Source organism: Ovis aries, chromosome 2 (assembly GCF_016772045.2).
Source record: "Ovis aries strain OAR_USU_Benz2616 breed Rambouillet chromosome 2, ARS-UI_Ramb_v3.0, whole genome shotgun sequence".
Lineage (NCBI taxonomy): Eukaryota > Metazoa > Chordata > Mammalia > Artiodactyla > Bovidae > Ovis > Ovis aries.
This window is the reverse complement of record NC_056055.1, coordinates 176350123-176376309: the sequence shown is the minus strand read 5'-3', so window position 1 is coordinate 176376309 and position 26187 is coordinate 176350123. Positions and strand designations below refer to the sequence as shown.

Sequence of the window (26187 nt, the reverse complement as noted above, 5' to 3'; positions counted from 1 at the left end):
CAGTTGCCTATTCTGTCAGTGACTGGCAGCCCTCCCGGAGGATAAACAGCTGAGTGTAAATCATTGCAGCTGGGAGAATAATACAGATCAACATACTGTGGGTGAAAAAAGGTCCCTGGTGCAAAGCATAGGGTCTCCTTCAAGAGCTGGGACTGGCTGGGATAGCAGGAGGCTGAGGTAGCCAGTGATCATCCTGAGGGTGGGGTGTTTCTGGAAGGTTCCAAGCCACTGCCTGCCCGCTCTCATGACGCTGGGATGAGTTCATTTGTAAAGCTCTTAGTAAACACAGCTGTTGTGGTTGTAATTTGCCTCGAGGCTTTTTACTATTACTCCAGCCCTAACAGTTTGGCACACGGTATGGGAACAATGGTGTTTAGGGATGGGAAAAGAAATTGCCGTCTGTGAGCTGAGAGCAACAGCTTTCTGTGGCCAGGAGCCACTGAGCGACACCAAATGTGCGGAAGCTATGCTCCCTGAAAAAGGGGTGGCCAGCGTGTTTCAGGTACCCACATGCTCACCAGCATGGAGAAAAGCCAGAGGGCTGTGTAAAGAAGAGTTACAAAAGCCTTGAGAGATTGTTCCTTTCAAGCGAAGAAAGGGTTACGATAGTTCTTGAAAGGAGAGAGACATAATGCCTGTGAATTTACGATAGTCTGAAAGGCGTGCCTTTCTGAATGTGAGGCCCAGATTTATAAGGACAACTGAGATATCATATTGGTATCATGAATCCCTCAGCTAGAACACTATGCAAGCACAGCTTAGAGGAAAATGGTTTGGGATGCAACTTCGAGGCATCATTCGAGTTCTTCCAGAAGCACACTCACAGCTCTAGGGGACACATCTGTGCTCAGCCATGCCCGGTGGAAGCTGGTTGGGCCAAGACGATGTGGCCACCCTGCGAAACGCAGGGGGACTGAGAGAGGAGGCTGAGCTGGGTGGTGGTCCCACACACCTACTGCAGTGGCTCAGCCCAGCAGAAGACGCTCAGTCCCTGGAGACTTGAGAGCTGTGGCGAGGTCGTGGAGAAGGCAGATCCCTGAGGCTGCCTGGCCACCTCCTGGGAGAGGGAGTTCATTCCCCATCGGCCTTGCCAGAGAGGGGCTCAGACACACCCAAAAGAGGCTGCCTTTACCTGGGTTCCCTGTGGCCTGTTTATCCTCCCTTGTTGAGAAACTCAGTGAAGAAAGCAACCCACGGCAGTAGAAGGAAGTAGAAGTGTGGATTTCTGGCCGTTTCTCAGAGAAAATAGCCAGGTAGACGTGTTGTTTTAAAATGAGATTAGAGGCGACTCGGATTATAAATCTGAGCGTGGTAGTCAAATAAGCCACTTGAGTGTGTTGGGCCAGTTGAAGGAAGTTTGACCTCTTCCTGGTGTTGTGTTCACTGCCTCAGGGACCAGGTATATGAGGTGTCTGTGTGAGCTGGCTCCCAGCTGGCTTCCTAGGCTAGCCTGAATCCCCAAGGAATCATTCTTGGTGAGAACTGACACCATGACCTTCTGCATCAGTGCAAAGCCAGTCACTGAGACTTTGAAACAGGCCCTGCAAGGACAGAGCTGGTTGGTGGAGTTTTATAGCAAAAATACAGATTGAGAGCATCGTTTACAATGTCAAGTGTTTCTGGAAGCAAAATTTATCATTTTATTAAAAGAAGAGGTATTATGACCTTTGAGAAGCCGATAAACCAATTGAGAAGATTTTTATAATGTAGTAATATGTATGCTCCTCAAAATCATATTTAGCATCTATATACAATTTTATACTTAAGTAAAATTCATATAAACAGCATATGCTCATAAAATCTGGCTGTGCAGCCCTTAGCACTAAGTGAGTCTGTCTGTACTCAAGATAACGCAGGACTTCCCCCTCAAGAATCCTGGTCCAACCTTAGGGCTGGAGGGAGCTTCAGGGAAGACTGGAGTTATCTATAGTCAGTTGAAATTTTTACAACTAGCTGGCTTTGCATCTCTCTTCTCTGATTCTGTTTTTAACTACTTTGAGCTCCTTGGGGAGGTGATGATAATAGCTAGTATTTCAGGACTTCTATATACCAGGCGTGATCCTCACAACAGTTCTGTCAAGTCAGTACTGTTAGTGGGGCTTCCCTCATGGCTCAGATGGTAAAGAATCTACCTGGAATGCAGGAGACCCAGGTTCGATCCCTGGGTCAGGAAGATCCCCTGGAGAAGAGAATGGCTACCCACTCCATATTTTTGAGACTCCCCTGGTGGCTCAGACATGTTTGAGTGAGCAACTGAGGCAAACAGAGATTAAGACCCCACACGTAATAAAGGACTGAATCAAGACTGAATTGAAGGGTTGTATACTGCAGCCCCTACACTGGACCATTTCCCAAGAAATGGACTCTCTCCATGACATCTTCCTCTTTCTCCTGCCTATCCCCTCAAATCCCAGGAGCCTGATTATATCTATGATGGATAGATTTCAAGGAAAAGTTTTATGGGATTCTGTGTGGCAACTTAAACTGAATGGGTGAAACCATTTACTTCTGCCCCAGATCCAAAGATGAAACCTGCCTGTTTTCATTGTATTTGAAACAGTTGTTGTAGAACCAGTTATCGGGAACCTACTTGAATATCAGGACTTGCAAAGGCACATCCGCCTTAACAGAGCTTGGTGAGACAAATACTGACCTAGACAAGAGAAACGTGGCGGGGCTGGGGAGGAGTATTTAGAAATGAAGTTTAAAAGGAAGTGGGAGAGTACTCCCATGAGCCCAAATAGCTTTTGAAGATGTCAGGACTTGGAGGGTAAGGATGGGCCCCTATAAGGGGTGAGTGATAGTCCATGTGTGGGTTAGGGGGACTCCATCTGATTTCCTTAATGGAGTCACAGCTCAAGTGAAGGAGGAGGAGGGTGGGCCGGGGGTGGTGGTGGTGAGAGGGAAGGGGCTTAGGAAGCCACCCGCACTGTCTTTCACCCAGTATCTTCATCCTCTGTCCAGACTGCTGGGGAGTTTGAAGACTGCTGGGGGCTTGCAGTGGGAGTCAGCAGGGGGCTCCCCCATAGGATCCTGCAGCTCTTCCTCAACACACCCCCAGAGGTCACGACCATTACCGTTTTAGGGAATGGAGTAGGGCAGCACACAGCCCTGTGGATCCAGACTGACTGGTGGTAGTTCCAGGTCCACAACCTGCCAGGGTCTGGCCAGATCTCCAGACGGTGCCAGTGCGTAATGACAGGCACGCAGGGCCTCCCCACCACCTTGTAAGGAGCACTGTTACCTGCATTTACCAGGAGGAAACTGGGTCTGGGAGATATGGAATTTGAACCCCTGCCAAAGAAGGGATGCAGCCAATTCAAAGATTTTCTTTCTTCTTTCCTGTCTCCTCCGGTCCCTTCCTGTCTCCCTGCTTCTCCCCTTCCCTCTTTCCCTCTTTTCTCCCCTCCCTTTCCTCTCCTTCTTCCTTCTCTCCCTCTCTTCCTTCCTTTGATCCTCCCCTCTTCTTTCCCTCTTCTTCCTTCCTTCTTTCTGTATTTTAAAATATTTAGATCATTTACTAGAGTTGCTATAGCTCATCTGCTGGTATTAGAGACTTTGTCCCAAATCAGACAGTGTCTTTTTCATTTTGTTAACTTAGGCTTGATGTTTACCTGGAATCAATTGGCAGTTGGATGACTTAAACCAGTGGCAGTTTGGTAACAACTTGAAGGAGAAGGGGAGGTGTAGCCACTTTCCTCGACCAATTCCTCACCGTTTGGGCCAGATAATAATTCCTCCTCACTGGCCCCCAGTACAGCATATCTCCTGGTTTGCAGGAACCTTAGGAAGGAGAAAGCTGTTCCCCATCCTTACTCAGTGGCTTGTCCAATGCCATTGTAACTAGCAGGCCTCTTCCCATCCTTCAGCTGAAGCCAGGACACAAATGATTAGTTTTGCTTCCTTTTATTTTGTGATCATGTGCTGACTCTTGCAGGATCATAATCCAAGGATAACTGCCTCCCAAAATAGAACTCAGTTGGCAGCCATTGGCAGGGTGCCTCTTTGTACCAGTGCTGTCCAGGGTGATGTGAGCTCAGCGCACTCAGACCCCAGCTCTGCCACTAGGCATCTTATTGCTCTGACCTAATGGCTTCACATGCTAAGCCGTGTCCTTATCCTTCAGGTGAGCTCACAGATCTGTTTCACCTATTTTAGGGGGTTGACATAAGAGTCAAACAAGATATAGTTGAGAAAATACCAAGACCCATTGCTTCAGCCCCAGTAGAAGTTCATTCAGCAGGAGTGGGCAGGGTACCTCACCAGCAGACAAGAGGTTACTTTTCACCTGGGAGTCAACAACCCATGGCAGGAGCATTTCTCCTCTTGAGGGTCACTAAGGACCTGGGCTGCTTCTGTCTTTCTGCTTGACCACCCCCACCCACCCCCCCTTACCTTAGTGTGCTAGCTGTTGGTCACAAGAACTCATCCTGTCTGTGGTCAAAGCAGAAAGGAGGGTGAAGAGGCTGGAGCCAGCCATGTCTGTTCCTTTCATCAGACACAGAAGCACTCTCTGCTCATCTCCCCTGATGTGTGCTGTTTTCTGATTGGCATCACATGGTCACAAGGGAGTCAGGGAAGGTGGAGGAGCGGATGTTTGTGATTGGCCATCAGTCAGGATTCCAGGGACCTCAAGGGTATTGGGATTCCTGTGACAAGGCAGGAGGAGAGCGAAGTGGACTTTGAGTCTGTGGCATACCCCTTTGTCTTTATCACAGTCAGGTGACACTTCAGAGATAGAACACTTCATCAGCAATATTGAGAGAGAAAAAGTAAAAAGTGTGTGTGCCCCAGGACCTTGCCTGCCCCACCTGAGGCATCTTGGTTGTTCAGAGGCTCTCGCCATCAACACTGATCAGTTTTTCTTGATTTGATCCTCTCTTTCCACCTGTTTTCGGGAACAGACCTGCCCCCAGCTTCTCTTTTACAGAGAACTGTCTCATGCTTATACTGGCTTGACCAGCCAATGAGTCCAAGCAGGGACCGAGGGCTTAATTCCAGCACAGTTCTCAACAAAGTCCATGTGGCGTCTACTATACCCAGCATACACCTGGGTGCTTTTGCTAGCCCTCCACTCCCAACCCCACTTAGGCCTCCAGGAAGTTTCTTGCCCTTGGCAGGAGGGTAAGCCAGTGTGCCAGGTACCTGCTTACTGAGGCTCAGTATAAATTCACTCTTTCTAATTGTTCCGTGACAGTGGATCTGGGCCTTGGAAATATTTCTCCTTTGTAGCTGGCTCTCGAACATTGTCAGTACAGAGTGCATAAAAGACGTAGGAGAAAAAGGATTCTGCATCTGGTTCTTTGTGGCTCCTGCAGCACCCAGGCCCTCGAGCCAGAGAGAGGAAGTGGGGACCATGTCACTGGGGCAGAGTATGTGGGCTCAGGGCTCGTCATCTGGAAAGCAGAGCCTGTGGTACGATTCTCTTCTTCTAAAATTTGTCTGTCTTATTTACCCTGAAAGTCAGATTTCACAGGCTGTTTGACCATAGACATGTCTGTAGAACCTTAGAGGCAGGACCCAGCGGTGATAAGCACAGGCCTCAGAGATGGACCAGGATTCATTTCCAGGGTCTGCCGGTTACTCACTGTGCGCTTTTTTACCTGACACTGAACTCATCTAAGCCTCAGTGTTCCCAGCTGTAAAATGGGGAGAGTAATATACAACTTACAGGGTTATCTGGAATACTGGAGGTCATTGTTAGACATGAAAACATTTAGTGAAGTGCATTGTATATAGTAATCACTCTGTAAATTGTTGGAAGGCTCTCTGTGGGTGATGGGACCAGGTGACTCCTGAGTCCTTCCCACTTTGAATCCTCACTTACGTGTGGGTCCACGTGGCTTCAGGCCTCTTGCCTCACCTCCTCTTCACCTCTGCCTTTCTCTCTTTTTCTGGTCTCTACACTCTCTGATCTCCCCTGCTCATCCATCCTGCCGTCATGCGTCTCTTGATCCTCTCTCCCTATTTTTAGCTTTTGGCTGTGATGAGTTAACAAGGGCTTGATGAAACAGTTTAGAAATATTTGCTCAGGGCCTTGCAGAAATGCACATGTGTTTGTTCTGAGTATTTTATTATCTTGTGATGACTTGCTCGTGTTACTTGTCTCCAGGGTCAAGTGTTCCTTTTCTAGTTCTGTTCTTTCAGGAATAAGATAAGAAGGCAGCATTATTCTGGCCAAGACCCGAAAGATCGATGAGTCACGGCTCGGGATCAGACACAGAGGTCTCAGTCGAAGTAGTTTCTCGTCCTTGGGAGGATACATCTGTAACTCGAGGGCTCCCCTCCTCCAGCTGGATATAGAGTTCAAAGAATTACATTTTGTGCAGGCAAACCAGCAGACAGGGGCAGCCCGCCAGCACCAGCAGACCCAGAGCAAGTGGTTCTGTGGGCAAGTGCTGCCTCCAGTCATACTGAGACTCATTGTACCAGCAAGCAGCTGTGGGCTGGACAGCAGGCTTCCTGAGGGCAGGCACTGTGGGTCTTGTTCACATTTGAACCTGGTACCCAGCCAGACTCAAGCCACAGGAGGCACAAAATAATCTTCTTAGAAGTGAAATGTGAACATGTGGGTGAACTGGCCAGGGAGGTGTGCTGTCTATTCCAGCCCCTCTCAGTAGCAACTCCTGCATTTTACAGTGAAAGAAAAAAAAAAAGAGTGCCATATTGAAGTTGCATTTCTGCAGTGAGTGAATTTACCATGGACTCTGGACTTGCTCTTAACTCCGTCATGTGCTCTGAGCACCTTTAAACCTCCATAAACCCAGCTTTCTCATCTGTAAAACAAGAATGACACCGACAGTGCCTGGGTCATAGAGCTGCAGAGGTGAAATAAGGAAGGTCAGGGAGTGGTTCATTTAGTGTCTGCCACAGAGTTTCAAGGAAAGCTGGCTTTCCTCTAAGTCAAGGAAGGCATCATTCAGACTCAGCGTTTTAGCACCAAGAAAGGGTATATGAGATTGTCTTCTAGTCATCCTCTCCCACATCTGCTCAACTCAAGAAGTTTTTAAAACTTCATCTACTAAACAGGGATGATGATGCTCATCTCAGAGGGTTGTGGGATTCCTCTGAGAGGTAAAGAATCTCCTGCCAGTGCAGGAGATGGAAGAGATGTGGGTTTGATCCCTGGGTCGAGAAGATCCCTTGGAAGGGGAAATGGCACCCCACTCCAGTATTTTTGCCTGGAAAACTCCATGGACAGAGAAGCCTGATGGGCTACAGTTCATGGGGTCTCAAAGAGTCGGAGATGACTCAGCACACACACACAAAGGGTTGTGGAAAGGAGTAAACTAAAAATACACATTGGTGTGGCAGGCACATAGTACTTGCTTAGCAAACAGTAACTACTATTACCTTATGATGTCACACCAATACTCAGCATTTGTGGCTGCACTTAGGTTAGCTTTTTAAGGAAAAACAGTTGTCTCTGTTTTCAGGCACCTAAAATGTACATGCATGCTCCCTAGCCTTGCTTGTGCTTCAGCGAGGGCACACCACCCCCCTGCACCCTTCTCACCTCCCAGCACTATAGCTGTCAGTAAGCCACCTGTCTGCTCCAAGCTTCAATTTCTTCTTCACTACCTGGCACACGTGCTAGATAGACCTCACAAGAGAAGAGTGTAAACGTTGCTGCTGTCTGAGAATGAAAGCCATCTTTTTTTGCGATCATGTCTCAATTCTGTATTGCTTTCGCTGTCAAACATAGAATTAGATGTTGCCACATTCAGCTGCTTTGTGTTTGCCCCACTGCGGCTCAGTGGGTTAGACTCCATTTTTAACTTTCCAAAAGGCAAGAACCTTGTTTCATTCATTCATTTCATTCATACTGAATGCCTGTATGCCAGACATTGTTCCAGGGTCTGATACTGCAAGAGTAAATAGATCATAAGCTTGCCTTCATGGAGTTTATATTTTAATAAGAGAAAAGGCAATGATAAACCACTAAGTAGCTACATAGTATAGTAGTATAGTGATGCATTCTATGAGCAATAATAAGGTAAGAAAACTAAGAATAATGGAAGTTGCCTTTTTTGAGAGGGACTGGAATATTCTTTTTTTTATGTACACCTGCTGCCTCCCTCAAATTCAACTAAAAATCCTTACAAATAGAGGAGCCAGTGTCATAGTTTCGTGGAAACAAGTTTTGAATTCCTCTTGAATCGTGGGAAGTTTGAATTCATGTCTCTGGCTTTATAATGATTTTATAGTGACTTTCTAGAATGACTGATTCCAGGTACCCATATAAATGTCTGAAAAGAGTGATTGGCTTCAGAAATGCAAACATTTATCTAAAATCCTGCCCAGGCTCTCAAATGCATATCTTAGTCTTAGCTGCTTCAAACCTTGCATCAACTCAGAAACTTGGCTTTTAGAGGCTTGTTCTGTCCATCATTGCAATTTGCAATCCTTTACAAGTTGATTTTTTTGCTGTGTGCATTCCCTGGGCCCTGCTTCAGTATGAACATAGGTCTTTTATGGTAAAACACATACACACACACACACACACACACACAAGAAATGTGTATTTTTGTTGAAAACCATTATTTGCCTTCTAAACCCTGGTTGTGTGAAATAAGTTTGGGTTTGGGGAAGCTTAGAAGCATCTTTATGAGCTGGCCCTGTCAGTAGTATTGGAGTGTGGTGGTGGTTCTCAGCCCTAGCTGCTACTGCTCTTAGAGTTACCTGGACAGCCATCAAAACTCCCAGTGCTCAGGACCCATCTGCCCCAGACCAGTTACATCAAAATCTCTGTCTAACCTCCCCAGGTGACTACAGGGTACAACCAAGGTTGACCACCACTATTCTGTCTTATGGGAAGGATCAGGCTGCCAGGCAAGCCTCTTTAAAGGGTGATTTTCCTAAATGGGAAGGAATTCCAAAAAGAGGGAATATATGTATACGTATACTGATAGCTGATTCACTTTGCTCTACAGCAGAAACTAGCACATTTTAGAGCAAATATTTTATTGTTGTGTTGTTGTTTAATCACTAAGTCATGTCCAACTCTTTTGTGACCCCGTGGACTATAGCCTGCCAGGCTCTTCTGCCCATGGGATTTCCCAGGCAAGAATGCTAGAGTGGGTTGCCACTTCCTTCTCCAGGGGATCTTCCCAACCAGGGATCAAACCCATGTCTCCTGCATTGCAGGTGGATTTTTTTTTTACCACTGAAACACCCGGGAAGCCCATAAAGCAACTGTACTCCAATAAAAATTAAATAAATAAACAAATAAAGGATAGTTTTCAAAGGTGCTATGTATCAGAGTCATCTGGGAACTGGGCAAAAGCAAGTACCACATCTGGAGATCTGAATGAAGGAAGGCTGGGCAGGGCCGGAGGATTACAGGTCTTCTGTGTGATTTTGGCAGAGATGGTGGGGGGAACCAGACTTAAATTTTTTTGGCCTGGGCCTGCCCTATATGATTCTAAGGCATTCCAGAGACTTGAGGATATACTGAAAAGTTGAGACTAGTCAGAAAGATCTCTTGACCAGCCGCACTTCTCAAAGACCTGAGTAACCTACATCCGCTATTTCTTTGTCGAACGTGCTGAGCCCAGAAACCTTTGAAATCTGAGCCACCCTCACAGTGGCCAGTACTTCTGGACCCATAGTTTGAATTGTGTCCTTATCTAGCATCAGATATGTCTGTTACCTAACCTGTTAAGGCCACATACATGTGTTGTAATTACATACTTTCATTAAATGTTACATCAACTGATAAAATATAAATGTGAAAATTAAGAATAGTCACTATGTACAAACTTAGGTTGTTACTCAGGAAGGATTTGATTGAAATGAGTCTTCTGAAAAATGATTTGCTATTCAATTATGGATGGTTGAAACAACAGTAAAATAATGGTAAATTCATAAGAGTTTTGAGGCTGTGTTTATATTGCTCTGGGGATTCCCTGGTGGCTTAGATGGTAAAGCGTCTCCCTGCAAAGCAGGAGACCCAGGTTCGATCCCTGAGTCAGGAAGATCCCCTGGAGAAGGAAATGGCAACCCACTCTAGTACTCTTGCCTGGAAAATCCCATGGACAGAGGTATGATCCATGGGATAGCAAAGAGTCAGACACCACAGAGCGACTTCACTTACATTGCTCCACAAGTATTTTTAAGTTACACCAACACAAAGTTTAGATATAGTGTTATAGTTTTTGGTTAAAATAAAACATTGCTGATATATAGGTATCCCCTTTCATTTTTCTCTACTTTTAGCTGACCAACTACTTTTCCCTCTTCTGTTAAATAAGAAACAATGAGCAATGATAGATGCTGTAAATGAAGAGAGTAGGTGTGATTAGCTTTTAACATATTGATACAGCATTAATTTTCTATCTTCTGAAACAACAATAATTTAGTGAACTTTCTATTTTTCATGTAAGATGAATACCTCTAATTTAAATCAGTCAGTAAAAGGAAAATTAGTCTAAGACCAGTTACTAATCTAGCTGTTTATCTGTACTGTACTAAAAGATTTGCTTTTGAAATTGTCTTCCTGGTCACCCCAGGCTCTTGTCAATACTGCCATTGTGTACTTTTGCCGCTTTGTTTCCAACTGTTATTTGTAATACAATGGTTCATCTCATCCTTAATACATCTCAAAGCTCTAAATCAAGGTTGGCAAATTCTGACCCCCAGACCCACCACCAGCTTTGATACAGTACTTAAGCTAAGCTTGTTTTTTTTTTTTCACTTTATTCATTTATTTTGGAGGCTACTTTACAATATTGTATTGGTTTTTTCATATGTTGACATGAATCCACCACGGGTGTACATGTGTTCCCCATCCTGAACCCCCCTCCCACCTCCCTCCCCATCCCATCCCTCTGGGTCATCCCAGTGCACCAGCCCCAAGCACCCTGTATCATGCATTGAACCTGGACTGGCGATCTGTTTCACATATGATAATATACATGTTTCAATGCCATTCTTCCATATCATCTGCCCTCACTCTCTCCCACAGAGTCCAAAAGACTGTTCTATACATCTGTGTCTCTTTTGCTATCTCACATACAAGGTTATCGTTAACCATCTTTCTAAATTCCATATATATGCATATATACTGTATTGATGTTTTTCTTTCTGGCTTACTTCACTCTGTATAATAGGCTCCAGTTTCATCCACCTCATTAGAACTGATTCAAATGTATTCTTTTTAATGGCTGAGTAATACTCCCTTATGTATATGTACCACAGCTTTCTTATCCATTCATCTGCTGATGGACATCTAGGTTGCTTCCATGTCCTGGCTATTATAAACAGTGCTGCAATGAACATTGGGGTACACGTGTCTCTTTCAATTATGGTTTTCTCGATGTGTTGCCCAGCAGTGGAATTGCTGGGTCATATGGCAGTTCTATTCCCAGATTTTTAAGGAATCTCCACACTGTTCTCCATAGTAGCTGTACTAGTTTACATTTCCACCAACAGTGTAAGAGGATTCCCTTTTCTCCACACCCTCTCCAGCATTTATTGCTTGCAGATTTTTGGATCGCAGCCATTCTGACTGGTGTGAAGTGGTACCTCATTGTGGTTTTGATTTGCATTTCTCTAATAATGAGTGATGTTGAGCATCTTTTCATGTGTTTGTTAAACATCTGTATGTCTTCTTTGGAGAAATGTCTATTTAGTTCTTTGGCCCATTTTTTGATTGGGTCATTTATTTTTCTGGAATTGAGCTGCAGGAGTTGCTTGTATATTTTTGAGATTAATTATTTGTCAGTTGCTTCATTTGCTATTATTTTCTCCCATTCTGAAGGCTGTCTTTTCACCTTGCTTATAGTTTCCTTTGTTGTGCAGAAGCTTTTAAGTTTAATTAGGTCCCATTTGTTTATTTTTACTTTTATTTCCAATATTCTGGGAGGTGGTTCATAGAGGATCCTGCTGTGATTTATGTCAGAGAGTATTTTGCCTATGTTTTCCTCTAGGAGTTTTATAGTTTCTGGTCTTACGTTTAGATCTTTAATCCATTTTGAGTTTATTTTTGTGTATGGTGTTAAAAAGTGTTCTAGTTTCATTTTTTTACAAGTGGTTGACCAGTTTTCCCAGCACCACTTGTTAAAAAGATTGTCTTTAATCCATTGTATATTCTTGCCTCCTTTGTCGATGATAAGGTGTCCATAGGTGTGTGGATTTATCTCTGGGCTTTCTATTTTGTTCCATTGATCTATATTTCTGTCTTTGTGCCAGTACCATACTGTTTTGATGACTGTGGCTTTGTCGTAGAGCCTGAAGTCAGGCAGGTTGATTCCTCCAGTTCCATTCTTCTTTCTCAAGATTGCTTTGGCTATTCGAGGTTTTTGTATTTCCATACAAATTGTGACATCATTTGTTCTAGCTCTGTGAAAATACCGTTGTTAGCTTGATAGGGATTGCATTGAATCTATAGATTGCTTTGGGTAGGATACTCATTTTCACTATATTGATTCTTCTGATCCATGAACACGGTATATTTCTCCATCTATTTGTGTCCTCTTTGATTTCTTTCACCAGAGTTTTATAGTTTTCTATATATAGGTCTTTTGTTTCTTTAGGTAGATATATTCCTAAGTATTTTATTCATTTCGTTGCAATGGTGAATGGAATTGTTTCCTTAATTTCTCTTTCTGTTTTCTCATTGTTAGTGTATAGGAATGCAAGGGATTTCTGTGTGTTAATTTTATATCCTGCAACTTTACTATATTTGTTAATTAGCTCTAGTAATTTTCTGGTGGAGTCTTTAGGGTTTTCTATGTATAGGATCATGTCATCTGCAGACAGTGAGAGTTTTACTTCTTCTTTTCCAATCTGGATTCCTTTTATTTCTTTTTCTGCTCTGATTGCTGTGGCCAAAACTTCCAAAACTATGTTGAATGGTAATAGTGAGAGTGGGCACTCTTGTCTTGTTCCTGACTTTAGGGGACATGCTTTCAGTTTTTCACCACTGAGGATAATGTTTGTTGTGGGTTTGTCATATATAGTTTTTATTATGTTGAGGTATGTTCCTTCTATTCCTGCTTTCTGGAGGGTTTTTATCATAAATGGATGTTGAATTTTGTCAAAGGCTTTCTCTGAGTCTATTGAGATAATCATATGGTTTTTATTTTTCAATTTGTTAATGTGGTGTATTATGTTGATTGAGTTGTGGATATTGAAGAATCCTTGCATCCCTGGGATAAAGCCTACTTGGTCATGATGTATGATCTTTTTAGTATGTTGTTGGATTCTGTTTGCTAGGATATTGTTAAGGATTTTTGCAACTATGTTCATCAGCAATATTGGCCTGTAGTTTTCTTTTTTTGTGGCATCTTTGTCAGGTTTCTGTATTAGGGTGATGGTGGCCTTATAGAATGAGTTTGGAAGTTTACCTTCCTCTGAAATTTTCTGGAAGAGTTTGAGTAGGATAGGTGTTAGCTCCTCTCTAAATTTTTGGTAGAATTCAGGTGTGAAGCCGTCTGGTCCTGGGCTTTTGTTTGCTGGAAGATTTCTGATTATAGTTTCAATTTCTGTTAAGCCTGGTTTTTATGATTTTAAATGGTTGAAAACAAATTTTAAAAAATACATGATTTTAGATTCTACGTATGGGAGAAGGCAATGGCAACCCACTCCAGTACTCTTGCCTGGAAAATCCAATGGACGGAGGAGCCTGGTAGGCTGTGGTCCATGAGGCTGCTAAGAGTCAGACATGACTGAGCATCTTCAGTTTCATGCATTGGAGAAGGAAATGGCAACCCACTCCAGTGTTCTTGCCTGGGGAATCCCAGGGACGGGGGAGCCTGGTGGGCTGCCATCTATGGGGTCGCACAGAGTTGGACATGACTGAAGCGACCTAGCAGCAGCAGCAGCAGATTCCACATATAAGACAGATCAGACAGTATTTGACATTTTCTGTCTCTCTTACTATTTCACTTAGCATAATGTCCTTAAGATTCATCCATGTCGTAAGGTGTCAGAATGTCCGTTTTTTTAAAGGCTAAATAATGTTCTATTTTGTGTATGTATGTGTCACATTTTCTTTATCCATTCACCCATCAATGGACATTTAGGTTGCTTCCATATCTTGGCTGTCGTAAATAATACTGCCATAAACATGAGAGTGCAATACATTTCAAATTAGTGTTTTTGTTTTCTCCAGCAAACACTCAGAAGTGGAATTTTTGGATCATGTGATAATCTTGAGGGGGAACCTCCATACTGTGTTCCATAATGACTGCACCATTTACATTCCTGTCAACAGTGTATAGGGATTCCTTTTTCTCCACATCCTCTCCAATACTTCTTATTTCTAGTCTTGATAATAACCATTCCAATAGGTGTGAGGTGTTTTTTATTTGTGTTTTTGATTTGCATTTCCCTGATTATTAATGATGTAAACATCTTATATACCTGTTGGCCATCTCTATATGTTCTTTGGAAAAATGTTTCTTCAGATATGCCCATTTTCTAATCTGATTGTTTTGGGGGGGTTTGCTATTGACTTATATGTGTACTTTATATATTTTGGGATATTAGCCGCTTATCAGTTATATGACTTGCAAATACTGTCTCCCACTCAGTAGGTTTCCTTTTCATTCTCTTGATAGTTTCCTTTGCTGTACTGTTTCTTTTGCTATACAGAAGCTTTTCAGTTTTGTGGAGACCTGCTTGTTTACTTTTGCTTTTGTTTTTGGTGTCAAACTCAAAAAATCATTTCCAAGACCAGTGACAAGAACTTTACCGCCCATGTTTTCTTTTAGGACTTTTATAACTTCCTTTGTTATGTTCAGGTTTTTAATCCATTTTGAGTTAATTTTTGTATATGGTGTAAGATAGTGGTTCAGTTTCATTCTTTTGCATGTGGCTGTCCAGTCTTTCCATCACCATTTATTGAAGAGACTCCTTTCCCAGGTGTATATTCTTGGTTTCTTTGTCATAAGTTAATTGACCATATATGCATGTGCTTATTTCTGGGCTCACTATTCTGTTCCATTAATCTCTGTGTCTGTTTTTATGCCAGTACCATACTGTTTCAATTATTAGAACATTGTAATATAGTTTGAAATCAAGATGTTTGATACCTCTAGTTTTGTTCTTTATCAAAATTGCTTTGACTAATTGGGGTCTTTTCTGATTCCTTACAAACTTGAGGACTCTTTGTTCTATTTCTGTGGAAAGGCCATTGCAATTTTGATAGAATTGCATACTGTCTATAGATTCCTTTGAGCATTGTGAACATTTTAACAATATTCTCCCAACCCATGAGGACAGGATACCTTTCAGTTTGTGTCTTTTTCAGTTTCTTTCATTAACATGTTGTCATTTTCAATATACAGCTATTTCTCATCCTTGCTTAAATTCATCCCTAAGTATTTTATTCTTTTTTGATGCAATTGTTAATGATATTATTTTTTTAATTTCTCTTTCTGATAGCTCATTATTAGTGTATAGAAGTACAACAGATTTTTGTGTACTTATTTTGTATCTTGCAACTTTACTGAATTTATATGTTGGTTCAGAGACCCTAAAATATTTATTATCTGGCCCTTTAAGAAAAAAGTGGTGGACCTCAAACTGAAATGCCAGCTCTCCCTGAATCACTTGTCTGTTTAGCTGTCCCTCTGGGGAACCACTGCTTCTAGTCCTACACTTTTCCACTGTCCTTGAGGGCTTGCCTATAGTCTGGCTTTAAAGTAAAGGTGCTGAATGTAACTGGGTCAGTTTTTCAGGGGTTCTTTGTTCACCTATTTAATTCTGGCCAATCCTCTGGTGTATAAGACCTCAAGCTCCTAGATCTTCTGAAGTATAAAATATTTGTAAAGTCAGATTTCAGCTTTTAAAAAATTTTTAATGAATCAATAACTAGTATCTACAAATACACATTTATTTTAAATTCCTATTTATTTTGGTGCTACCATTACCTCTTTGAGGCTGGATGTGCAAGCACTGCTGCTATATCATATCTATATTCCCAAGACATCTCCAACTGCAAAATCACAGACTGAAAATAACAGAACTTAGGAGAAAAAAGGGTCAGAGCAGACGGCTACAAATCTGAATGCTGTGAACCACAGCCACAAAGATAATACTCCTAATAAAAACTGCAGCAGGGTTGGAAAAGATACATTTAACGCCTAAGAAGTAAATACTATAATAAATATATAACTTTACCTTTAAGAAGGTCAAATCAGTATGCTTGGGAAAGAGGGGAGGTTAAGGTGACTGGAGGTTCCTTCCACTTCATGGGAACAGGATCAGATGCACAGTGATGGAGGAGAACCCCACGGGAGTACTTCCCAGATGGAGCCTATGGCCACACTGAGCCAGGAGGGAGAACATTCATGATGTCCAGTCCTCTGTCCCTCTGTGGCTTGTGCATACAGCTGAGTGAGTTTTCTTTTGCATTCATCTGCTGTTTCTGATTCTATAGAACATTAATGTACTTGGGGGGAAATCGTGTATGAACGCCACTAACATGCTGTGTTCACATCACTCCTTATCCCTCATGTAGAAGCTTATTGGCATTGAGGAAACGTGTGTTAGCAGAACTGACTGTACTTTTCTCCTTTAGACTCTGTCATATCTTCCCTTTCTCAAAATAATTTTATGTATTAAACAACAGTATGGGAAAAGAATCTGAATCCCAGTAACTGGCCAAAAAAACAAGCAAAATGAACATTAAAAATTCCAGGTCAGCATTTATGTCAAGATAGCATATATATACCACAGTATATATTAAATCCAAAGAGAATGAAGAATAAAAGGTTGACTAGAAGGTTATTAATCACCTGATCTTTCCCTGTGCCAGGTAAAGGCCCTCACTTCTGGCTCCCCATTGGAGAAATTATCAGCTGCTGATCGAGTAGCATGTTTATTTATTCATTTTTGGCTGCACGGGTCTTTGTTGCTGCACATGGGCTTTCTCTAGTTGCGGAGAGCTGGGGCTGCTCTCTAGCTGTGGTGCACAGGCGTCTCACTGCAGTGACTTCTTTTGTTGCGGAGCACGGGCTCTAGGCACAATGGGCTTAAGTAGTTGCAGCGCAAAGACTCAATAGTTGAAGACCACAAGAAGCATAGGCTGAGAAGCATAGGCTTAAAAGCATAGGCTTATAAGCATAGGCTTATGCTTCTAGAAGCATAAGCTCTAGAGCATAGGCACCATAGTGTTGGCTCATCGGCTAGGTTTTTCCATAGCACGTGGAATCTTCCTGGACCAGGGATTGAACCTGTGTCCCCTGCATTGACAAGCAGACTCCCAGCCGCTGAATCACCAGGGAAGTCTCTGTGAATAATTTTTTTATAAGACACATGTAAGGTTGGGTATCTATAAGTATCTATCAACACATGAATAGGGTATGACAATAAGAAATGAAAAACCCATAATGATGTAACACTAGAGAAAAATAATAAACCCGCTGGAGTTGAAGAATATTGAACATTCTCAGGAGGAAGAAGAAATACAGAGAATTAGACTTTGAAAAGTATTGTTAAAAGAAATAAATCTAGTATTTTTTTGCTTGGGGCATATACAATGAGGTCATATTGGTCTTAACAGAGAAAATAAAGAACAGTTCAGCAGAAGCTGTGCTCAGCAGCAGCAGTCTTGTGGAAGGTGAGATAAGGTATAAGGAGCACCTTGTTATCAGCCAGGATCACATAATAGTAAGCACTGGGAACATTTTGGTATGCTGGCAGAAATCCTCAAAAGGGTGTCAGAGCAAAAATTTGAGGCAAAGTAAAATAATGGGTTATTTCTAAATGTGCAGAATTAGCTTGTGACCAGACTATAGAGAGCCAGTTAAGTGTCAGGGTTTGAGCAGCTATCAGAGGCAAAATATGAAATATTTGAACAAGCCATTGATGGAAAATGCAAAAGGGAAGAGTGACCTCAGCAGTGTTAGAAGAAATGCCAGTCAAATGAGTAACTGCATAGATAAAATGTTGGCATTAAAGTTTCCCCAAATTGGAGTGTTGCAATGGCTGGTTGTGTTAACTAAACTTGGAACTGCTTTCAAATGTGAATATTAGGTCACACAGACAGAAATAATTTCACAAATAAATTGAGGGTTTTACTTTCTCTTATTTGAGAGTGACAGGCAACTCGGGGTTGCTTAGTGGCCTGTCATCTGGGATCCAGCCTATTTTTGTCTTCCTGCTCTGCCACAGTGATGTGCATTCGTGCGTGTGTGCTCAGTCGCTTCAGTTGTGTCCGACTCTTTGCAACCCTGTGGACTGCAGCCCACCGGTCTCCTCTGTCCATGGGATTCTCCAGACAAGAATACTGGAGTGGGTTGTCATGCGTTTCCTGCCTTGCAGGCAGATTCTTTACTGCTGAGCCATGGAGGAAGCCCACCCATCCTCAAATTTATCTTTTGATCCAGTATGGATGCTGAAACTCCAACCATTAGGTCCTCAGTCCACTTAGGATGCAAGAGAAAGAGGGAAGGATAGAAAGAAAACATCTCTGGTGAGGCAGCCCTCTTTATTTTTCTTTAACTATTTATTTTGGATTGGGGTCTAGCTGATTAACTATGTTGTGACAGTTTCAGGTGGACAGGGAAGGGACTCAGCCATACACATACATGTGTCCATTCTCCCCAAATTCCCTTCCCATCAGGTGAGGCAGCCCTCTTCAGAGTTTTCTTGAGAGTTGTACACAGTCCTGACCTACCCTAATTGCTAAGGAGACTGAGAAATGTAACCTTTTATCTGGAACTATTTTTGCCCTAAATAGAAGTGGAGTTTTGTTCATAAGAAGAGGAGTGTGACTACCAGCTGTCTCTACCACCAGAGGGATATGTGCTGAGCTAATCTTTGTATTAAAAGAAGGGTAGGGAGGATGCCCAGTAAATATGCCTGTGTAGGACAACGTCTCAAGATAAACTAAAGTTGGGATAGAGGTAAAAATAAAGAACAATAAAGATGTTGCCCCAACAGGAGTATGTCAAAGAGCACTTGGCCAGGAAAAAAAGATACATATGATAGAGTCTCTTTACTAAATAAGCTGTCAGAGACATTCACTTTCATAGAGTGATGGTGAAGAGCTTTGTTCCAATCCTGATTCTGCCATGTAATTTGCAAGATGACCTTAGGCAGGCGTCTTGATCTCTCTGAGCCTCAGTTTGTCCATCTGTAAGGTGGCAACAGCAATCCCTTCCTCCTAAAGTGGTTGTGAGGATTAATTGAAATGCTGCATGAAAAGTCACAGCACAGACTGAGAGCCCAGCACACAGCGCACCACGCCCACTAATGTGGCTGCTAGGAGTCCTGTTCAGCCGAGCACAAAGCAGCTGGCAAGGTCTTTTAACCTCATGCTGGAGGGTGAGGGAGGGATCACTTTCATCCTGACCCAGTCCTCAACAGTTGTCTGCTGAAGAAGAATGAGAAGGACCAGAAATATTGGGAGGAAGGAGCTGACTTATAGACAGGGAGAATTGTGTATTCAGTGTGTACCTGAGAGCTCCAGAGCCAGAAGAAATACCATGTCTGTGAGTGGATAACTTGCCTGGAAATCCCCAAGATAAGGTGACTGATTAGGTGACTGTTGAAGAATCAGGATTATTCCCCTACTTACAATCAATCCTATGATTACAGCAATCTGAGTGATGAGAAATTAGGAAACATCAAAATCGTTACCTTGGACAGCAAAAAAAAGAAAAAAACGTTTGAACACTTCTGAGTGTTTGAAAGCTTTTCTCAGAATAAAGTATGATGACTTGTGTATATTATCATGGAGAATATCTAGTAAAAGATTACTATAATGAGCCCCTCACCCAGCTTCACCAGTTATCAACTCATGGCCAGCCATATTTCCTCTTTGTCCCCCACCCCCAGATTATTTTGAAGCAAATCCAAACATTTCATTATTTCATCCCTAAGTACTTCATTGTGTACCTCTATCAAGTCTCAAAACAGTTTAACCATAGTACCATTATCACCCCTGAAAATAATTATTAAGTTCTTAACATTGAATACAGATTTCTTAGACTACACTCATAATCTTTTTGAGTTTATTCAGTCAGGATGCAAATAAGATCCACACATTATGATTAGGTATGTTCTATATAAGTCTCTTAATGGAGGTTCATTTGTTGAAGAAACTGGGTTATTTATCCTATAGATTCCCACAGTCTGAATTTTATTAATTGCATACTCATGGTGTGATTTGCCATCTTTCTCTCCCTACTCTCTTTTCTGAAATCGGTTGATAAGAGATTCCAGCTTGATCAAATTCAGGTTTGACTCTTTGGAAGGCCACGTTGGAGGTGTGGTTGGGGACCACCATCAGGGGGTACAGAAGTCTGTTTATCTTGTTTTTCTTGATGTTCTCAGCTATTAAGAATCATTGCCTCGATCCATTAGTTCATCAGTGCTTGCAAATGGCGATTTTCTAATTAAGTGTTTTTACAAACTCACTTAATTTAAATATATTAGATGTTTTTCAGTCTGCGAAAGTTATTCCTACTAATATTATACTGTTTTTTTAAATTCAGCCTATTTAAATTTCGTGAATGCTCAGTTTGGGAACATCTGAAAATTCATCTAAGAGACCTGCTAACATCTGCACTGTGCTGGCACCCTCTGCCTTTTCCAGATTTTCTCCTTTTTTTAAAGCTTTCTCACTTTAATGTTTTTAAGTGGCGTTAAGCCTCAGCCCTGTGTTATGTCCATATGCTTTACCAGCTGAACTTTCAGACCTACCAGTTAGATAGGTTCCCTGGTGATTGATTTTTTTCCTGGAGACGCAGAGGCCCACAATGGTGCACATATGGTATCTAATGGTGAGTAACTGAGTTAATGGTGTGTGAAGGTGACCTGAATAAATATGAATCAGAACTAATGTGGAATATGGCAAGCTGTCCTACAGTTAATGTGGAATATTTCTGTTTATGCCTAAGTGGATGTTAGGTAACTCCCTTGTGGGGAAGCCATATAGCCCTGAGCTCAGAAATTCTGTCTAGGACACAGGAGATCAAAGGCCTCCTCTTCTGAACCTTTTTAAGGAGGACATTCACTTTCCCTTTTTTACATTCTGCTGGGATTTGGAAGACCATGCCATTCTTTTATGTTTCCTCTTTCTAAACTGAGAACTGCAAATGACCAAGACCAATGAGGCACTCGTGTGGTTTATCAGCTTTTCCCAGCCGTTCCTTCTAGGAAAATTTGACCTGCCAGATTTTTTTCTCTGTAGGAAAGGGGTTATTTGCAAGCATCTCTTCAGAGCTGGATTGCTCCTTGGCCTCCAGCTTGATTTTAATTGTTACAGCCATGTCAATGAAAAAAAAAAATTTGAGCAAGACCACCACCTCCCCCTGTCAGTCTATGGATGTTAATATATTGATAAAAAATGAACAGGACTATAATAATGTTATGTGTATTCTGAAAACCTTGAAAACTACAAACATTTTCACTTTTTTTTTTTTGTCTTACATCCCACTGGATTTCCTTGCAAATCCCATTTTGGGTATACACTTCATCAGTTAGGGTAGACGCCGTATGAAGTTCCAGTGAGGCAGTGGTAACCTCCAGACAAACGATACCTCAAAGGCAAAATTTAACTAATTTTTAAAATCAGGAAATACAGTAAGAGATTATTTTCAATGTAAAAATTTTTACTGTCTTCAGAAGTGAAACTTTATTTTGAATCATAGGGCCCCATAATCACAGGCAGGGCCCCATAACCATTTCAAAGGTGGAACTTCTTGAAGGACTTGAATCTGACCTTACGTCCACTCATACATGAAATAATGTGACTACTGCCGAGGCCAAAGTGAAGTTACATGATATGTATTATAATATGTGAAACTCCTATCACCACCCACCCCCCCCCCCCCCCCCCCCACCCCCCACCCCCGCTGATCTATGATAGTGGTCACTGATTTCTGTTAAAATAGTCAGTGCACAGTTCCTTTAGAACATTAAGTTATTTGTGGGCCAGGTCTCCCCTGAAGCAGGCCACTTCCCACCATTTTCCACAGTTTCCTTTGCTGGATAAACACCCCCTTTTCAGTGTCAGTTACACCAGTCCTCACACTTGTGCTGCTCTGTGTCCCGTGTCAGACTCCAGAGGTCTTTGCCTTTTGCACTCCTGACTGTTTATTTTTACAGATGCACGTTGAGCAACTTCTTTTTTATTATTTAATTTATTTATTTTAATTGGAGGATAATTACCCTATGACATTGTGGTGGTTTTTGCCATACATCGACATGAATCGGCCCCAGGTATACACGTTTACCCCCCCAACCCCAAACTCCCCTCCCCTGCCTCTCTGCACCCCATCCCTCTGGGTTGTCCCAGAGCACCAGCTCTTGGCGCCCTGCTTCATGCACGGAGCTTGCACTGCTCATCGGTTTTACACATGGTAATGAACATGCTTGAGTGCTACTCTACCAAATCATCCCACCCGTTCCTTCTCCCACTAGTCCAAAAGTCTATTCCTTACATCTGGGTCTCCCTTGCTGTCCTGCATACAGAATCGTCGGTACCATCTTTCTAAATTCCATAAATATGTGTTAATATACAGTATTTGTCTTTCTCTTTCTGACTTACTTCACTCTGTATAATAGGCTCCACGTTCATGCAGCTCATTAGAATGGACTCAAATGTGTTCCTTTTACAGCTGAGTAATATTCCGTTGTGTAAATATACCATAATTTCCTTATCCATTCATATGCTGATGGACATCTAGGTTGCTTCCATGTTCCAGCTACTGTAAATAGTGCTGCAGTGAATGTTGGAGTTCATGTGTCCCTTTCAGTTCCGTTTTCCTCGGTGTGTATGCCCAGCCGTGGGATTGCTGTGTCCTGTGGCAATTCAATTCCCAAGTTTTTTTTCTTCCCTATATTTTAAAATTAGTTAATTATTTTAATTGGAGGCTAATTACTTTACAATATTATGGTGGTTTTTGCCATACATTGACATGAATCAGCCGTGGGTATTCCCAGGTTTTTAAGGAATCTCCACACTGTTCTCCATAGTGGCTATACCAGTTTGCATTCCCACCAACAGTGTAAGAGGGTTCCTTTTTCTACACACCCTCTCCAGCATTTATTGTTGTAGACTTTTTGATGGCAGCCATTCTGACTGGTGTGAGATGATACCTCATTATGATTTTGATTTGCATTTCTCTGATAATGAGTGATGTTTAGCACCTTTCCATGTGTTTATTAGCCATCTGTATGTCTTCTTTGGAGAAATGTCTGTTTAGGTTTTTTGCCCACTTTTTGATTGGGTTGTTCGTTTTTCTGGTATTAAGCTGCATGAGCTACTTGTATATTTTGGAGATTAATTCTTTGTCAGTTGTTTCATTTGCTATTATTTCCTCCCATTCTGAGGGTTCTCTCTTCAGCTTGCTTATAGTTTCTTTCATTGTGCAAAAGCTTACATTTAATTAGGTCTCACTTATTTATTTTTGTTTTTATTTTCATTATTCTAGAGGATATGCTGTGCTTTCTGATGGTGTTGATCTAGACTAGTGCTCAGAGACATATTTGACTAAGTCTTTGCCTTCCCTGGAAACTGGGAATCAAGTTGGGGACATAGATACTGCATCCTCATCACTGTTTAAGGAGATAGGAAATAGTAGGCAGGGAGGACAGTGGTCCGTGGGCTGGGGGAGGCAGCTAGAAGAGTAGGAGAGGAGGTGGTGCCATTAGTGATTAGCTTGAGGAAAGTGGGAAAAAGAAGGTGCCATCGGGGTGCATCTGAGCCGTGAGGCCGGGATGGAAGAAAGGTTTGACAAGGTTGAGAAATCCTAAGAAGAATGCTAACCCTGACACAGCTCTTTATAGTTTGAGTCACTTGTCCACATCATCTCATGTAATTTTTTTGGACCTCTCTGGAAGGGATGGTGGTTATGACCTGAATAATCTGGGTTCAAGTCGGTAAAACAACTTGTACAAGGACACAAAGCTGGTAAATGGCCAAACCCAGGATGAAACCCAGGTCTCCTGACTCCTGCTCTCTCACCACTTTCCCTTTGCCTCCCTTGGGCAGGTTATGATGAGTGCTGGTTTGGTGGCAGATCTTTGGAAAGGTGTGAGAGGTGGGGGAAGAGGTGTGGACTGAGGGGGAGAGAGGGGGTTATAGAAAGCCTGAAGGAGTTTCCAAAGTGATGGGCAAGCGTTAGACCTCAGCTTTGTATTCCCAGTGTATTTTAATTGTTTCTGTTTTCAAACTCTTGCTTCTAAATTAGATACTTTGGCTGTTTTTCATTTCTAAATATATTTATTTGTGGCATTTTAGATTCAAATGTGTGTGATTAGGCTAATCACTTGTATTTTGCTAACTTCATGTTTTCAGAAAGTGAGGAATAAAGGGAAGAGATTTCAAGAGACATGTGATTTACTTCAAGGAGTGGAAAAGAGTATTTTTAGCTTCCCTCTTAAAAATCAGTCCTTCACTTAAAGACCAGTGGTTAGCCATCATCAAAGGGAACATTTTCTGCCATGCCAAAGTCAGAATCTGTATGCTCTGACTTCCCCAAAAAGCACAGGGTATTATGCCTGTGCCTGGAATTGGGAAGGTTGTTCTTGGTTTGATTGGAGCAGGACAAGGGAAGAGTCTGAGACAGAGAGTCTTGTGTTTTAAATGGCCTGGTTCATCACATGTCAGGTCCCAGCCTTTACAACAAAGATGTGTTGACACTTGCTATTCAGAGGGGAGAGATTATGCACATTATTACCAACTGACACATCCATCATCATGAATTCCTTGGTATTAATGCATATGGTGCTGGGCTGAATGCCTTGGAGAGGAAATTTAACAAGCACAGCCCTGACACAGTAGAGCTTAAGCCTAGAAATTTGAAACTGCAGTGGAAGCGAGCCTGTGCAGACCCACCTAGAGGTGGGATCTCCTCCATCATGGGCCTAATATCAAGGACAAAAGACCCGTCTGTGAGTGAAGGATATGTCCTGTTCCACAGAGAGGCACTGCACCCTCAGGGTCAGTGGGGTGCCTGGTCTCAACCTGGAGAAAGCTGGGTGTTCTTTCAGAGGCCTGTGGAGAGTGGGTTGCATGACTCTGCCTGTGTGTCAGATAATATGGTAGGAATTGTGACCCTGTCATGTAGTGATAAGAGTCATTTGTTTCTGCAGATGCTCCTAGGAGATCATAGGGCAGCTTTGCTGTTGCCTTATTTTACAGATAAGAAAACCAAGCTCGGGAACTTGCCCAGAGGTCCCATAAGAAGTTAGTTATAGAGCTGGCATAAAAGCCCAGATTGCTTCTTTTTTGACCCCAAACTGCCTACTAAATTTTACACAAGTGTGGGTGGGTCCCCAGAAGGGACCAAATGACTTCAGATCAGAGTAGGGGCTGGCCTGCCCATGGAAAGGCTGTCTACAGGCAGACAGCAGTCCCCTCCCCTCCTTACTCCAAATAATGAAACAAGGCCGGGACAGGTGGCCCACGTCTGCCATCCATTCTGGGAGATGGCGTTTACGCTGAGTGCCAACTGCTGGTAAGAACCCCAAGCATAAGGATCTTCAAAAAGCCCTCAGTGTTTTTGAAACAGTGTTGTTCATCATCCAACACGTAACCGGCCCAACAGTGAGAGCCTCCTGGACATGTAATTATGTCTTATTCAGAAATGTCTCCCTCCTGTGCAGGCTTCGCAGTCAGGATCTGGGACAGCACCGCTGGCCACATTTGTGACCTGCCTGATCTGTGTGGCTGTCCTGGTCTCCCAAACAGGGTACTTTTGATTATTCATTAAGGCTTCAAAGAGAAGATACCTCCAGATACTACCACAGAATCAAATCATTTTTTTAATTCTCTGAAAATCAGTGAAACCATAAACAAGGCTTTTTTTTTTTTCCCTAAAGGAAACTTTTCAGTCCCAGACTGTGTATTGCTGTTTGTATACAACGCAGCAGCCTGGTCTTGTGGTTGTATAACTCAGAATTAAATTAATGGAGCCCATCTTCCTGTGCCCCCTCTCCTCCCATCTTCGCAAGGTTCAAGAATAAGCACACACGTATTCAGTGCAGTGTAAATCCTGTCTTTGTGTGTGTGGTTCAGCAACTCGAGCTTTCTTTCTCATTCAGAGCTGAGAGAGGCTCGCAAGACAGTGAGGCCCGTGGGAAACCCTCCCTGTTTAGAATGAAGGATGCAAGTGTGCAGTCTCCCGTAGATGTGTGTCATATGCTACCTTCCCTTCCTGGTTTCCCAACCAGGGCTGTCTCTGTTATTCCACCTCCCAGATCGCTACACGGTCATTTCATTGA

General features: G+C 42.5%; 1 protein-coding gene across 17 annotated transcripts in view; it reads left to right on the top strand.

The window, feature by feature from the left end:
* MGAT5 (alpha-1,6-mannosylglycoprotein 6-beta-N-acetylglucosaminyltransferase) overlaps positions 1–26187 on the top strand; it is a 402590-nt gene that overhangs the window by 305126 nt on the left and 71277 nt on the right. The window lies entirely within an intron of this gene.